General features: G+C 42.4%; 1 protein-coding gene across 1 annotated transcript in view; it reads left to right on the plus strand.

Moving 5' to 3' along the window:
* The first annotated feature begins 8,972 nt into the window (after positions 1-8,972).
* LOC310673055 (phospholipid-transporting ATPase VB-like) overlaps positions 8,973-17,376 on the plus strand; it is a 142,879-nt gene continuing 134,475 nt past the window's right edge. Inside the window, exon 1 of the mRNA XM_083431020.1 lies at positions 8,973-9,049. The gene's annotated coding sequence lies outside the window, so the exon portion shown is untranslated. The remainder of the gene's footprint in view (positions 9,050-17,376) is intronic.

Raw genomic sequence — 17,376 nt, forward strand, 5'->3', positions numbered from 1 at the left:
GCGCTCACTTACCTAGGAGTAAGTCCCAACGCCCTCAGTTGGGCTTACCTCTGCATAGACATGCATAGAAGTGAACTCTGCCTGTATGATAGCTGTCAACTTTTCCCTTTTCTTGCGAGGAATCCTATTCGAAATAAGGGAATATCCTTTAAAAAAAGGAAAACGTTGACAGCTATGGCCTGTGTTTGTTTTCTGTATTGAAAATTTTCATCTAGTCGGTTAATGGGAGTGTGAAATTAGCATGCTTGCCAACAACCCTTCTTCTGTAAACAAGGGGTTTCCTTCAAGGATCTACCTACTTTGGGCAGGGGAAAGGAGAATCCTTGATATTGCTGCCTCGGGGGGGGGGGAGATACATTATTTTCATAATCATCCCCTCAATGCATCACACTCATCTCTTCTCTTTGCCCCACATGCCACCACCATTCTCTTCCAGCTTTGGAAATTCCCTGGAGCAATATGAAACTTATGGTATTTAAAGCACACATATTTTGTCATAAGCATTGCTGGTGGGAAGTATTGATTTGCTCCAATGAGGAGCTGTGCTTGAAACATGTGGGGCACTTACTCGCTGAGTAAAGCCTTTTAGAGCACACAAGGCCTCCTGTCACATGCTGAGTGCTGACCCTTTTCTGTCTCTCTCTTGTGTATGTGGATCAAGAATTAACAGGAGTGTGTGTGTGTGTGTGAGAGAGAGAGAGAGAGAGAGAGAGAGAGAGATACGCTTCAGAATTATGTCTCTTTCTGAATGAATGATTTATTTCAGTCATGGACTAATAAAAGTAAGTACAGACACAAAGCAATATTTCTATAATAGGATACCTAGATTGTGCTGGCTAGGAAAAATATATGTCAAATATTATTTTAGGTTCTTGGTGGTCCAGCTGATTCTACTTCTTTGCTGTGAAGGCTCCTTAGCCCTTCACTTCTATTTACATCAGAAAATATCATCATCAGGGAGTTGATGATCAGGTGCCCATAGGCACTATGGCACCCACAAAGAGCCTCACTGGTAACCATGGGAAGGGTCCCCGACTCCGAGCTTTCTTTCTTTCTTTTAAGTTTATCTTTAGTCCTCCTAGAAAGAAAGTTATTAAGCAAAATGTGCAGGCACCCTTCTAAGCAATTTCTGTGAAATGAGTCAGCCTGGCTGCTCTCCCCAATCAAGTTTTTAGCCAATAAGGGAAGTCAAAGCTGCGATTATTATTAAGTGAGTTGTTGGGACACCAGGCAATATGCCCTGGGCTCTCAAAGAGGTCCTGCTGGTCCTGAGGTCTTGGGGTCCTAAAGAGCTTCTTTTTGTCCCCTCCCCTTTCATGCCCTTTTCCTGCTTCTCTCTTACTTTCTAGTAGTTCATGAAATCTCCTTTTCCTTTTCCCTAGCAACCAGGATGCATCTTTCCTGTGGTGGGTTTATCTGAGCGAAGGTACTCCATAATATCATTCTCCAAATACTATGACACAATAAGTTACAAATTATACTCTCACTAAACAGCAAATGCAAAATATGAAAATGTTGTAAAGAGGCTTGGTTCTGTCTACTTCTGTGCAGAACCTAAACCCAGGTACACATTAAGAAGGCACTGTACAGTGGTACATTGGCTTAAGAACATCTTAGTTTATGAACAACATGGATTAAGAATGCTGCAAACTCGGAAGTAGGTGTTTTGGTTTGTGAAATTTGCCTTGGAAGCAGAACATGGTTCACTTCCTGTTGAGTGTGCTCCATTTGTAAATTGAGTCCCCCGCTGCTATGGGAAAGCACACCTTGGTTTAAGAACTCTTTGGTTTAAGAACAGACTTCCAGAATGGATTAGGTTCATAAACCAAGGTACCACTGACATGCATACAATTTACAGTGCAATGGTATGCATGTCTACTTCAGAAGGCTCTTTGTGCTTAATTGGGGCTTACTCCCAATAAGTAGGTGCAGGATGGCAGCCTTGGCTTTGGTTTAGGATTGGCAATGGGGAGGGGGGAAGGATTATTTTGCATTTAAGTGGCCGGCACAATTTAGTTGCTATCTCTACAGTCAGGACTAGGAGGCCATAGCTGACTTTGCATGGTGAGGATAAGATTGCCCCCAGAAAGTTGAGGTGAAGATGGGAACAAGCAGCAATGACTGTACTCTCTTCAATTCTGTGTTATGCCACATCCCCATAGCAGCCATGTTGTGATTGGTCTCCAGAGCCCTGTCTCAAAATCAGAAGTGTGTCCTCTGGTCCAAAAAGGCATTTCTGAAACCATATGTTTCTATAAGAAATCATGGGTTGTGGTAAGACATTTCCATGCAAAATGTTCGGTTTCTTGAAAAGACAGAGTGGAAGGGAGTGGAAGGAAATTTATAAAACTAATCAAATCTACATATTCTGATCAAAACGGTGGGCAGGGCAGAAATCCCATGAGTGAAGATTTCAGAACACCTGGTTATGCTTATTTTTTTACAAGTAATGCTTTAGTCAAGGGGGGGTGCAGAGTTCCTCTCATTCAGGGGGACTTCCCCTTCCTCTCCTCTCCCAGTGCACTCCCAAAACCTGCTCAAGAGGGTTCCTCCAACCCACTGCAGTACATTTTGAGGGTTTGCAGGGGAGCAAGCACTATAGTGCCCAAGCACTATAACAGCATTGGATACAATGTGAAGTCTACTATAAACAGCCTATTCTAATGTGAGCCATGTAGAAGCAGAGCAGAGAAATGTCCACAAACGTCTACGTAGACACAGCTGTGACAGACGCATTCATCTCAGTGAGATAGTAGTTGGCCACGCTACATCCAATGATGTTAATCTAGCTGTCATAATGTTAAATTTATTTCATTTATCATGTGGGAGGGGAGAGATATAAAGGCAGAAACATAGTTCTGCACATTTTACTGTGAATGATGCATCCACTTAGTGCTGCAAATGGGTGATACATAGAAGATTGATAGGCACTTGGAGGGCACATCTATCGAAACCACCATGTGCATTTTGCCATGGGCTTCAGAGTGGAACAAAATTCACCATATTCCTCAAAAGGTATTTGGGGAGTTTTTTCAGATGCATCTCAAAAGGCAAACCAAATTTTTCTGGAGTTAGAAAGGCCTGGGGAATTTGACTGCAATCCGAACCATGCAATAGGACTTACATCTGAGTAGACATGGTTAGGCCTGCAGCTTTCGTTTATGTATGTTATTATTGCATGCCGCACCAATCTCTGAGTGGTGCGAAATTCCAGGGATTTACCCAGGGTTTGGGTTTCCTTTGGAATGAGGTGCACTAAAGAGTGTCTTTATGATATATGGTTTATTTGTGAGTTCAGACCCAGAAACCTCCCCCCTAAATAAATTCACACTTGACTCAAATTTTTGGTTTGGTTTTTGGCAGAATTTAGGCCACAACTTTATTGATTACAGAAAGTAACTGGTTGCATAGGCTCTGGTTCGACTAGCTCCCTGCCATGCAGGTAGTGCTGACCCAGGGTTCCAGCATAGGTCAGCCAAGGGTGAACACCTGGATAAGCGGAAAGCCGGGAATGGGCTAACTCCGCCACCCAAATGTCCCCCTGGACTCAGGCACGGGTACAACCCCCTCACAGGGTTTTACCAAACCAACAAGTCCCTGGATTCCTTTAATGGAATACCCTACACATAGGGATGGCGAGAGCGTTCTCCCATCCCTATCACCTGAACCAGAGCCTATCCGCAAACTTACAAGTTGTGACGATTTGCTATGCAGCAGGCAAAACCCAAATGGCTACAGCCAATCAGCCAAGTGGGGAAAATTCCTGCCGTGCCCCTGTCCCAACAACATACGACACACGACGGCATAGCAAGGTCAAGCACAAGAAGCCCTAAAAGTAGGGAGAGGTGGGTGGGTGTTCTGAATGCACGCACCGAAAGAAGCAGCTCTGGGTCATGTGCATGGGCATAAATAGTCTCTTGAACCATTTGAACTGCGTCCCATTGGCCAGCTTGTACCCAGCTTTGAGGGACCTACCAATCGGGTGTTGTGGCTTACCAGTTGTACCCACCCACAACACAGGGTGTCAGTTGTCCAGGTCTCACAGCAATACGTTCCCTCTTTAAGGGAGGACCTGATTTACACATATATACAATCCAAGCCTATGGTGGAGGGGTTTACATCATTAAGGGTCTTGAATCCCAGCAGAAATCAGGCATGGCTGTGTCTCTCAGCTGCCCAGCCTACAGCCTGGCAGCTTCACTTAACCCAGGCTATCACCTTCACTAGGAATCTAACCTGGCTTATCCAATAATTAGAAGCCTTGATTAAATTATAACACTTGCCAGATCCAGAGGTTAGAGGAGTCTAGCACACATCTTAACATCTCAAACTTATAACAGTGCTATACTGCAAGTTCCAAACTGAACAGCTACATTCATTAACATCAGTTGGAGACCACAAATGGAAAGTAAGGTGGCAAATCAGAGGGACACCGAAAGATTCAGAATATTTTAAATTATATAAGAGGCAGCTCTGGCAACAACAAAAGGTAAAAATGGTGCTGCGGTACAGATGAAAATTTCATAGCTAGAAATTGACAGTAATTTAGAGCTTGCACAATCCTGGAGTAATTTGGGGACACAGTGTTATTTCCAATATTCCTCAAACAATATGAAAAGTGCTGTTCTTTAAAGGAGAATGGCCAAGAAAAATGCAGAGAGACTTTTTCACATCCTTAACTGTGGGCTGGATAGAATGCCACAAGCTTGCCTAAGATTAAACAGATGGAGGAAGATGGAGGTAAAAAGTGGACCACAAAGTTAATTGGTGGAGGTCGCTAACGAAAGCCATTACTTCTTTGATTCGCCTCTCAGGGGAATATAGGAAATGAGCTAAGAGGGGCTTACTTGGCTAATACTTCATGCCTGTGTCCTTGGGAAGCAAATGTCCTGCTGGATATTTCTCTATAATGGGATGGATTCCAAGCTAGTGGCTAAACAAAAACTGTCCATGTGCACACTCCACAGGGCTGAAATGCCCTCACACCAGCCAGATGGTTATGCTATGATGTAAACATATCCATTGTAGCGCTGCCAGCTTATCAGCATTTTCTTCTAGAAACACCCTGGCCCTAAACATATTTACATGGATGTGAGCATTTAATTAATCGTGGATAAGAAAAAAAAATGCCTGATACATAGTGAGGCATATATCACTATCAAATCAAGAGAACATGCCAACTTTAGGGGACGTTTTGGGGGAGAATGATATGAAACGGGATTTTGTTCCAAGAATGTGTTTATTTGCGTTAATTTATTCAAAACAGTTCTAAGCCACCTTTCTGAGTAGAACTTTCACAAGGTGGCTTGCATGATTAAAATTCAAACACATAAGAGTAATTCAAATGTGTAAAATACAACATAATTTTTATTTTAAAAAGCATCCCTACTGCTGAACGAACTGGTAATACAGTCATAACTTGGTTTTCGAACAGAATGCATTCTGGATGTCCGTTCGACTTCTGAAACAATCAGAAACCAAGGCACGGCTTCCGGTTGGCTCCCGATTGTGCAGGCATGCTGGAAATAATAGCAGAAGCCACATCAGATGTTCGGCTTCCATAAAAAGTTCCAAAACTGGAACACTCACTTCTGAGTTTGAATTGTTTGGGAGCCGAAATGTATGAGTACCAAGGCATTCGACAACCAAGGTACGACTGTACAAAAAAAAGCCGCTCAATCCAAAATATAAAAACACAATTTCTTCAGTTCATTCTTTATTTTTTTAAAAATAGTACACTAAATGATGATGATGATTTGGCCACCTGAAACAAATAGGTCTTCACTGTTTTCTAAAAAGACTGGAGAGGTCACTGTCTGGAGGTCAGCTGGCAATGAATTCTAGAGCTCTGGCGCCACAATGGAAAAAGTCCTCTCTCCTGTGCTTACCAATTTAGGACCATATTAGCAAGTTTGTTGGAGAGCCTCTTTCTATGGCACACTGGGAATACATGTAGCATTTTCAACCTTTAAAAGATACTTGGTAGAGTGTGGAGACTGGCGCAAAATGCTTCCATGTGAAAGTGCCTGTGGGAATGTGTGAGACTAGCTCTGCCCCTTTGGATAAGGTGGCAGTGATCCTGAGCCAATGTACTGTCAGTTGCCTCTGAATCATCAGCCAAACGTTACCAATACTACTATGGGAACCCCGGTTGGATCGTGTTCCCACATTGGAAACTCGTCATAGATGAACTACCAACCATGTGTCACCTTGGGAGCGTTGCCAGGATGAGAGCAATCTAGGGGATGGAGCTAGCCCTTCATTTTTCTACAGGCACCTTCATATTTTCTGTGGCAAACTTCTGAAGAGTTTGCTATATGGTGACAGAAGCTTCTGCGGTGACCTAAAAGTTTGTAACCAATTTGCCATGTAAATTGGTTTAGTCAATCTAAACAGCTTACATTGTCTAACCATTTTTCTTTTATAGATCCAACCACAATCATCTCATGTTGGGCTATAATGTTTGAATAAGCTCTGAAAAGTAGGCGATTCTTATATGGCTGGGCTTCTTCTATGTTTGAATGCATTTTTTAAAGTGATGCTTAAACGGATGTGTTTCCTTTACCTGGAAAGCAGTCAAGTGACAACAACAAAATGACTACAATGTTGTGATGCAATCCAGGCTACATTTCTAATATCACTTGTGAAAAAGTTCGCAACCCCGGGACTAGCTGCTTATGCCCCAGCCTGCAAATTGAGGATAAGATGAATACTTTTTACCTGCACTGCTGGGGGCAGTAGGCTTCTGAGTAGCAGTTACCCCCATCCTTCAGCCCGAACACTGAGATCCAGCGCCGAGGGCCTTCTGGCGGTTCCCTCATTACAAGAAGTGAGGTTACAGGGAACCAGGCAGAGGGCCTTCTCCGTAGTGGCGCCCGCCCTGTGGAAAGCCATCCCATCAGATGTCAAGGAAATAAGCAGCTATCCTATTTTTAAAAGACATCTGAAGGCAGCCCTGTTTAGGGAAGTTTTAAATATTTAATGCTGTATTGTTTTTAAAACTCGATTGGGAGCTGCCCAGAGTGGCTGGGGAAACTCAGCCAGATGGGAAGGGTATAAATAAATTATTATTATTATTATTATTATTATTATTATTATTATTATTATTATTAAACTACAGGAGGGGAGAGTGCTGTTGCTCTCAGGTCCTGCTTGCTGGTTTCCCATAGCCTTCTGGCTGGCCACTGTGAGAACAGGATGCCGGACTAGATGAGCCATTGACCTGACCCAGCAGGCTCTTATGTTCTCATGTTAAACCCAGGGAAGCCACTGCCAGTCAGTATAGTCAATAGTTAGCTAGATGAACTGATGGTCTGACTCCATATAAGACCGCTTCCTTCTTTCTTTCCTAGAAGGAAAATCATGGAAGGTACACTCTGGAGCTGATGGCCAAGGAGAGTACTTTGATGTGTGATTTGATATATATGCTATTACTTTGTTGTTGTTTAGTCGTGTCCGACTCTTCGTGACCCCATGGACCAGAACACGCTAGCCACTCCTGTCTTCCACTGCCTCACGCAGTTTGGTCAAACTCATGCTGGTAGCTTTGAGAACACTGTCCAACCATCTCGTCCTCTGTTGTCCCCTTCTCCTTGTGCCCTCCATCTTTCCCAACATCAGGGTCTTTTCCAGGGAGTCTTCTCTTCTCATGAGGTGGCCAAAGTATTGGAGCCTCAGCTTCACAATCTGTCCTTCCAGTGAGCATTCAGGGCTGATTTCCTTAAGAATGAATAGGTTTGATCTTCTTGCAGTCCATGGGACTCTCAAGAATCTCCTCCAGCACCATAATTCAAAAGCATCAATTCTTTGGCGATCAGCCTTCTTTATGGTCCAGCTCTCACTTCCATACATCACTACTGGGAAAACCATAGCTTTTACTATACGGACCTTTGTTGGCAAGGTGATGACTCTGCTTTTTAAGATGCTGTCTAGGTTTGTCATTGCCATTTGATGTGTGATCTGATATATATGCTATTACTAGATTCTACTAAACAAGATGGAACGCTTTGCAAACTGCAACACTCTTTTTATTTTCTAGGATCGTTTTATTCTTTCCATTTTTGTCTGTAGCATACTGTGTACAGGATAAAAAAAAAAGGATTGAAGATCACTAACAAGGCTTAATTTATCCACCACCGTATTCTTGTCTCTTTAACAAACACACATACTGTCCTGATAAAGATATGCAAATGTTGTGTTGCTGGAGAAATAGATTTTTGGGGGGGTTGTTTTGTACCTCTAATCTTCATCCCTGCAGGAGGACTACTAATAATAGCTTTGCTCTTTGGAGCTTAATTAAGAAAAAAGTTTAAAATTTTCTTATTGGCATTCATACAATTGAGTGTATTTAGTAAAACTCCATATGTGCACTGACAGAAACGTTCAATGCTGGCAATCCAATCAAAACCAATAAAGAAGGGTTGAATACAGATTTATTTTTTCATCAGAGTGCAGTAGTATTGTGAAGGCATTAACGATCAGTCTTTTTTTTATTTGTCTTAAGACTATTTCAGTTAAACGTGTGTGGTATGGGCTAGTCATATTAATGAAGGTTACCACAACAGAATGATAATACTGATGTGTAAGATATTAATAGCCCATTCAAATTGGTGGCTCTCAAGGTTGCTGGCTAACATGGTTCTTGGTCTTTGTTGTCTCAGTGTAACATTCTATTCCTTTTCTATTCTGATTCTGCCTTCTGCAGCCTCCCAGTTTGGTGTCATTAAAAAAGAAATATTGTCCTACTGCACAGTGCTATGCATGTTTATGTAGGAGTAAGTACCACTGACTTCAACAGGGTTTTCTTCCAAATAAGCTTGCATGGGATTACAATATATGAGTATCATTGGTAAAATTCAAAATGCTGGTGCTTACTTTAAAGACCTACATGACATGCAGCTCTAGAACCCCTCCTTCATTGCCTGGTGCAGATCCTGTTTCACCTCTGATGAGCCAAAACTCTCTCCAAGCCACCCAACTTTGCCACAGAAAACACCAAAATGCTGCTTTCAATTACAGTATGGTGGATAGAATAAATGGCACCAGTAAGGTAATGAATAATAAATTCTGTGTTTATTTATAATCTCTCTGTCTGTCCCTGTCTACAAAGTATTATTTTTTTTTAAAAAAAAATGTGTCATCATCTTGTTTAGGAGTTTTAAAAATGGAATGTTGCTACGTTAATGCATGCTGCTGCTGCCCTTTAAATTTCGTCAGAGTCTAGGAAGCTAAAATTGCCCATTTTCCCACTTGCATTTCATGCAAAAAAAAAAAAAAATCCTCAGGAGACTTCATCAAGGTAGAAAAAGCAGTGCTGTGCAATCATCAATCCTCTCTGTTTATCCCCTGAGTCGGCAGAATCTTCTCAAAGAACAAGTGGAATGATATGCTAATATCACATTAGCTTCTTCATTATGCAGTTTGCTTGATTCTCTTTGATTAATAGGAGTATTGTTAGAAACTGGGGGGAAATTCACTACTCTGTGCTCAGGCAATGAAAACAGAGTTTCTGGAGAAACAGACATCACACATTCATCTTATTTATAGTTGCTAGATTCCCTAAAGATAACGTGCATAATGGATAGGATCAAGTAAACGCTAAAAACTGCCTGAGCCTATATTTTGATCAGAAGTTGAAAATGCAATATGGCTGAGAGGAAAAATAATAGGCAGGCATCTTTCTCCCAACTGCCATGTTAGCTTTGGCAATCGAGGATAAGCTATCCATATGCAAATGGTGAGCGTCTGTCTACTTTTCATTGCTGTCTTTCATCTTAATGCTGAAGAAGCACAAATTAATTACTGTACAGGAATCAAGGGCTGTGATTTAAGTAGCCAAGGGTAAATAATTAATTGATACAAATCTATTATTTCATCTGTTATCTAATTATAAATTTGCAGAGACCACTTCCAATAGGAGGGGAAATAACTATGTCAGCTGCAGGGTGGTCGGTTTGTTTGTTTGTTTGTTTGTTTTGCCCTTTTCTGGGGTGTGGAGCTGTGGTTTCAAGGTCTCCCCCGAGCCACCCTCACCATATGCTGAGACCTCCATCTCCATGGCAAAGCAGGAGGCCCAAAGCACTCTACAGACTCTCTCGCAGTCATTGCTTACTAACAGCCATTGCTTTTCACAAAAACCAGTGGTATATTTCTAGAAAAAGAGGTGACAAAACTCACCATGAATGCCTCTCTTGTTCTCTTAGAATGGCAATAGCGCCCACCTGAGAGGTGCCAGAACTGAGTTCCGGTGAGTTCCAGCTGGAAAAAATCCCTGACAAAAACCCACATAGAATCATAGAGTTGGAAGGGACCACAAGGGTCATCTAGTCCAACCCCCTACCTTGCTCGGACCCACAACCCTGAAATTCAGAGTCTCATGCTCTACCAACTGAACTACCTAGGCACATTGCATAAAATGGCGCATAAAATGCCACATGTAAGGTTATGATACTGGAAACACATTAGGAAGAAGATCAAAAACGAAAGCAAGCTCACCCAAAGGAGCAAAATCTCTCCTAAAATTCAGGGAAGAATATTTAAATATCTGTCATTAGTAGCTATCCATGCATAGGTCAAATAATCTTCATGTTACACCCATCTATTCTCATGATATTTGATATGCTTTATGAAAAGACCACAATGAGATGATGAATTTAATAGAATCTGGGAAATGTGAGTAGGTAAAGAATTAATTAAGAACAAAATCGTAGGTGGGTTCATTAATTTTTATGATATCAAGGACAAAAGTGTTGCTGCTTATTTAAATCATTTGATAATTGCTGAATAAATGATTTTGCAGCTATTTTGTATCTGACTGCTGGAAGGTAAACTGTGGAGAGTAAACAATCTAGTGAGTCTTGCTGCCATAGTTATTTCCATTAAATGTGTTATTTTCTTACCTCTGCTCACATGAGATAGCTCTGCAAATTGGGTGAATGGCTATTAAAATAGCAAAAGCAGTTCAGTGGAAGAAAGTGTGAAGCAATGCATACTGAGGCAAATCAATAAATAAATCCTAACCCCACAAACACATTGATGGGGTTTATATTGGTTATTACTAACCAGGAAAGGGATCTTAGGGTTGTGGCAATAGAGGAAGACTCCATGTTAGGTATCAAAAAGAAAATTCCCATTATCATCATGTAGTTATACAAATCTGTGGTGTAACCACAATTGAAATACTGTGCCTCAGTTTTGGTTACCACATGTCAAACAGGATTTTATAAAACTGCAATAGGTGAATCACAATGACCAAAGCAACTGCCCTACAAGGAAAGGTTAGTGTTTGGGACTGTTTAGTTTCTGAGAGAGATGTGGATAAAGGGAACGTGATATAGCTGTACAAAATTATCCCTGGCTTCTAAAAGTGGATTGATTTCTCCCCAGTCATAGCACTAGGATCTGAGGTTATTTAGTGAAGGTAAAAGGTAAAAGAGAGCTGGACCATAAAGAAGGCTGATTGCCGAAGAATTGATGCTTTTGAATTATGGTGCTGGAGGAGACTCTTGAGAGTCCCATGGACTGCAAGAAGATCAAACCTATCTATTCTTAAGGAAATCAGCCCTGAATGCTCACTGGAAGGACAGATCGTGAAGCTGAGACTCCAGTACTATGGCCACCTGATGAGAAGAGAAGACTCCCTGGAAAAGACCCTGATGTTGGGAAAGATTGAGGGCACAAGGAGAAGGGGACAACAGAGGACAAGATGGCTGGACAGTGTTGTTGAAGCTATCAGCGTGAGTTTGACCAAACTGTGGGAGGCAGTGGAAGACAGGAGTGCCTTGCATGCTCCGGTCCATGGGGTCACGAAGAGTCGGACACAATTAAACAACTAAACAACAACAACAACAAAAAGGTAAAAGACCCCTGGATGGATAAGTCCAGTCAAAGGCGACTATGGGGTTGCGGTGCTCATCTCAATTTCAGGCTGAGGGAGCCGATGTTTGTCCACAGACAACTTTCTGGGTCATGTGGCCAGCATGACTAAACCGCTTCTGGCAGAACACCGTGACGGAAGCCAGAGTGCATGGAAACACCACTTACCTTCCTGCCACAGCAGTACCTATTTATCTACTTGCACTAGCGTGCTTTCAAACTGCTAGGTTGGCAGGAGCTGGGACAGAGCAAAGGGAGCTCACTCCGTTGCGGGGATTTGAACCGCTAACCTTCCAATCGGCAAGCCCAAGAGGCTCAGTAGTTTAGACCACAGCACCACCCTTGTCCCTATTTAGTGAAGGTGAATGGTGGAGATTCAGGGTAGACAAAAGGCAGTACTTATTCAAAACAGTGCATAATTAAACTCTCCCTCACACACATACATATTAATGTGTGCGCACACTCTTGCATGCACACACACAGAGAGAGGGGGGTGGGACATGCAGAGAGTGTCACTGTTGTGTGTCTTGCATGCACACACATAATTTTGCACAGGCATTTGTGTGTGTTCATGCACACACACAAACACAGAGAGAAATGGACAAGTGAGGAGGATGGCAATCTCTGCACAGCTATTTCCCCATTTAAACCACACATCCAACTCACCAAACAGCTGTTTGGTGGGCTGGGGATGCAGTTTTAATGGAAGCAGGAAAAGATAGGTGGGGTTTTGCAGGGCTTGGTAGGCTACAGGGCCTGTCTGTGGGTTGCAGAAACTGTTCCAGAACACTTTCCTACGAGCTACACATAATTCATGGCAAAGTGATTAATGTCAATATATGACAACTAGGCAGTGTTTAAAAGGAAGTTGGTTTTCACAGTTCATGTAACAATGCATTTGTGAAAAATAAATGTCTTTTCAGGAAAGAGATCCCTTTGGGGACAAAAATATTTTTAAAAACCACCACTGTTTACATTGTAGCATCAATGTGATGCTCACTGGTGAAGCAGTAAAAGAGTAAATTGAGCATTCAAGATTATGAAGCAATCCAAACTGTAAGGTGTGAAAAACTCTATACTTCTTTAAATCTGCTTCTTTTTTTATCAAAATGTAAATGCTTGAAAACAACTGCTTGGAATTGCATTCCACTCTGGAGTCTCTGTTTTAGAATTGCGCCGCTATGTTTAGTAATATACAATTAAGAAATAACAACTTGACAGTGAAGGAAAGTACTGGTTATTAATTTAACCTTTGCACAGTACAAAACCGTCACAATGTTTTCCTTTATTTTAATCTCCATCCAAACAAGCATCCTACGAAATTCCTTGTAGGTGAGATATTAATACATTTCCCAGCATAACATAGATTTAAATTAAATTGAATGTTCCCCTGGCGACGGGAAGGGTGAGGTGGTGAAATGGTGGAACAAATGGACACAACAACCTACTGGAATGGAAAACTGGCCATGACTTTATTGATTACAGATGTAGGTAGGCTCTGGCTTAAGCACTGGGTGTGTATCCTGCCTCAGCCTTCTGCCTGATGGCTGAAGTTTTCAGCAGGCCCCTTTTCTGGGGTACTCTGAGATACTACACCTGTTCACTCAGTGCTCTGCCGACTGCGTTGTCAGCTCCAGGTGCAGCTGACCTGAATATTCAGAAACAGACCAGGCTAAAGACTTGTTCAATCCGGTCTGCTGCCAAGGCCCTGCTTCCCCCCCCCCCCCAATGGCCTCTATTGGCCATTTCAAATTTAAACTCTAAGCTGGCAAATATTGTTATTTGCCACGAGACCAAAACAAACAGCCAGCCATGAGGACGGGAGGATTGCCCTGGAGAGCCAGCTATCACCCAAACCCAAATTCTGGATCAGCAAACTTTCTGCTAACTTTGTATCATTTCCTCCCTGTGCTCTGTTGCCTTTATATTTGCCTCTTTCAAATTGGAAGCTCCACCACCTTGATTATGAAGCACTAAGGCAGTGGGTACATTGAGGGCGCTACATAAATAAGAGACGGGTAAGACTCCTATCTTAGCTATCCAGAGGATATTGGGCATGATGCAACAAGGTAGCAGGAATGTGGAGAAGAGAGAGGCAGGAGGGAGGCATAAAAGAAAGAGAAAAGGGTGTCCCTTTTCTTATTCTGTTCCTTATTTGTCCATCCACTTTTCCTCCCTTGATTTCTGAAGCTGCCCCATTGCTTTCATTTCCCTGCAGATACCCTTGCCCTCTTCTCCTCACACAAACTCACATTAACCAAACATCAGGATATAGCATACCAATTAAAAAGCATTTTACTGACATGCTGAGTTACTCAGTGTGGGTGTATCTTAATATTCTTCCAAGGCGACTACACCATAACACAGGCACATAAGGTGATCTTTGACATTTTGTATCTCTCCATTTACATAATGTGTCCATAATAATGGATTCTATCAAAACAAACATCTATCACGGTGGTCTTGTGATGCTTTGTGAATTCACACGCCTCCATGTGCATGTTTCTGCTCATGTGGGTCTTGTCTGCATAATATTATGTATTTGAGGCTTTACCCATATAGCAACAGCAGGCTGGGGGAGAGATTTTCGATGGAAGGGATGCTTAGGGAAGAGTAGAGTATTTTACCTGGGCCATTTTGGGGGGTGAATCTGCAAGCATTGTAAAGGCAATGGCCCTTGAAGCTGTAGAGCGGGATAGAAGCAAACTTTGGTCAAGACGCTTACTTGTAGCTTAAGCAGGCCCAAATGTCTGCAGAAATGTCTCTGTCTGCCTGAACTCTGCTGGATTGTGAGAAACAGAAGGGTTGGCAATGCCTGAGTCGAGCTGAGGTCATATCCCTATGCAAAGAAGATACAAGGTGTGAAACTCCCCACAGCCAGCAGTGCTGGGCAACCCTGTGCTGGAACATGAGATCATGACCTCAGTGCTAAAACTCATTTTGCTTTAATTTTATTTATTCTTTCTTGGCTCCAAGTTCTGCTTGTTTGGACGCCCTTGGAGCCCAGTTCCCTCCCGCCCTTCGCTTGGAGATAACAGCAGGTTTCCTGATTTGAGCTTGTCCCTCCTTCAGTTTTCAGAGATGTTTACTCTGAGCCCGCATTGGGGGCCTGGATGTTTGGCTCATGAACAGTTGTGAATAGATTCAGTTTTTAGAAGGTTTTGTTTTACTTCACATCCTTTGATTTTACCATCTGCTTATTCCTTTGTGAGACTCAAACTCCACTTTTTCAATTATAAACATTTCCCCTCTAGTTTTACCTGAACAATTTCCCATTTGGAAACGCACTCTAACAATATTGATACGCCTTTCAGTGACTCTTGAAAGTGAAGACTTCTCACAATCTTTTCCAAATCTGTGATAATTAAAAGGTGAGCATTAGGCTACCTTTGGACTGTGTATTACTGACAGTAATATATTCATATTAACTATGCAATCTCAGTATCTCACTGTTGAAAAGTCACAACGAAATCTGTATTATTGGTGGAGTGACACAGTCAATAACCTTTTTTGATTATCGTTTCCCACCCAAATTTTAAATAATATGCTGTATAATGGTATAACACATTATTTAGGATGTGAAAGGATGCCATACTCTGTTGCCACATACATTCCCTGAATGTTTCCATTTTTCAGCAGAATGACAGTTTGATAAATGTGTTTGCATGATGTTGTTCTTCATGTTCCTGACTAGTGATAATGAGGCTCTGTTCAGGCCTTCACACTTACCTCTGAATGTTTTTGGGAAAGCTCCTGTATAAAATGACTTCAGACAAGATAATTATTAAAGACTCACAGTGTGATTTCCCCAAACCGGTTTAAACTGCCAGGGTTTAAATCATTTCGGAGGCAGATTGAGGGGAGCGAAACCAGTTCAGTCGCACTGGGGGCAGAGTTTCAGGGGGTGCCATACGGAGCTCTGCAACTCTTGCACAGAATGAAAGGTGAGAGGCGGGGGAGAATTTGGCTGTCGCACAGGGTGCCACTGAAATTTGAGACCCCAAGGTCCGCCACTGATCAGTTGAGTTCCAAGGAATTCCCGTTAGATTCTTGTAGAGAAATCAGCTAAGAGTCTTTGTGACAACCTTAAAGACTAACAAGCTTTTGTGGCCAACAGTCTATATCATCAGATGCATGAACTGTGCAGTCCCTGAGAATAAATCACTTTAGGAGAAGTGATGTAAAGGGGACATTCTTTAAAATCTGCCTGGAAATGCAAACATAAAAATATAACAAATCAAAGTATGGATGAGGCAGACTGAGGGCTACATGCTGCCTTCATCCAGTGTTGTTGTTTTTTAATCCCCCTGTTACATGGAGGTGGCCATGATTTTCTCTATCGCTACAGTTCCCCCTGAGAGCAATGGACTGTCATCAAATCCTCTCCCTGCCAGGGGGACTTGCTCTATTCTATTCAAAGCACGCAGCAGAAAGAAGCTCACATGCCAGCTGCACCAGCCTGTGAGCAGCAGGACAACTTCTGGAGCTTTGTAAAATAATAATGAAAAAGTAATGTACAGCATTGCTGCTCTCGAGTCACCTCACGACGAGATCTTCTGTGGGTTCTAAAGAGGACTGAAAGGAATTATGAGTCAATCCAGGTCATGGTTCCACCTGGATCAAAGGAGGCGAGTCTGATGGGGAAGCCAGGTTTTACAGATTTTTCCTCCATCCCTGGGTGACACCAAAACTGGATCAAGGTGAAAAAGTATGGTTGGAATTGATCTGAGTGGATAAACTCTGAATCATTATCAATAATCATATTGTGCTGTGGCACTTAGCTGCTGCTTGCAGGCTTCTCACAGACAACTGATTGGCCACTGTGAGAACAGGATGCTGGACTAATGGGCCATTGGCCTGATCCTGCAACCCCCTCTTATGTACCAACATTACCAGCACTTGTTTGCTTCACTTTGGCTTTCACTGTGAACTTTCCTACACCACACCCCCCCCCCCCACATACACACACAATAACCAAATCATAAGCAGCAAAACAGAGGCAGAGCATCTTCCAGAGATGGCTGTACTTTCTGTGGTTGAATTGTTCTAAGTTTGGCCTTCTGCCTCAAGAGCAATCCCTGGGGTGCTCTAATTGCTAAGAAATGTGTTGCTTGTTGTCTTCTTACTTAAGAATGCGGTTTGCCTTACTCTTTCATCGCTCATTAGGACTCAGAAGCAGACATTTAACAGCACAATTATCACTCCTCATTCACAAAGCATTTAATGGCTCTCGGTGCAGCCTCTGTGCTCTGATTAAAGGGGCGCTTTGGTGCACCTTTGCGCAGCCTACATGGGCCATTATGCAGCTGTGCTTCTTAAACAAACCTCTGACTCTGGCAGATGAAGGACTTGTTCAGTGCTGTTCTACCCTGAACGAAATTCGTTCAGCTGCTTTGGAAGGATTGGAATTGCAACAGCATGCTGGAAGAAGTCTTGGGATTCAAACCGGCTATAAAACCTTCTTGGAGGAAGATGGAAAATATAGCCAAACCCAAAGATACC

The sequence above is a fragment of the Podarcis tiliguerta genome (assembly GCF_965153285.1).
Source record: "Podarcis tiliguerta genome assembly, chromosome: 2".
NCBI classification, from domain to species: Eukaryota; Metazoa; Chordata; class Lepidosauria; order Squamata; family Lacertidae; genus Podarcis; species Podarcis tiliguerta.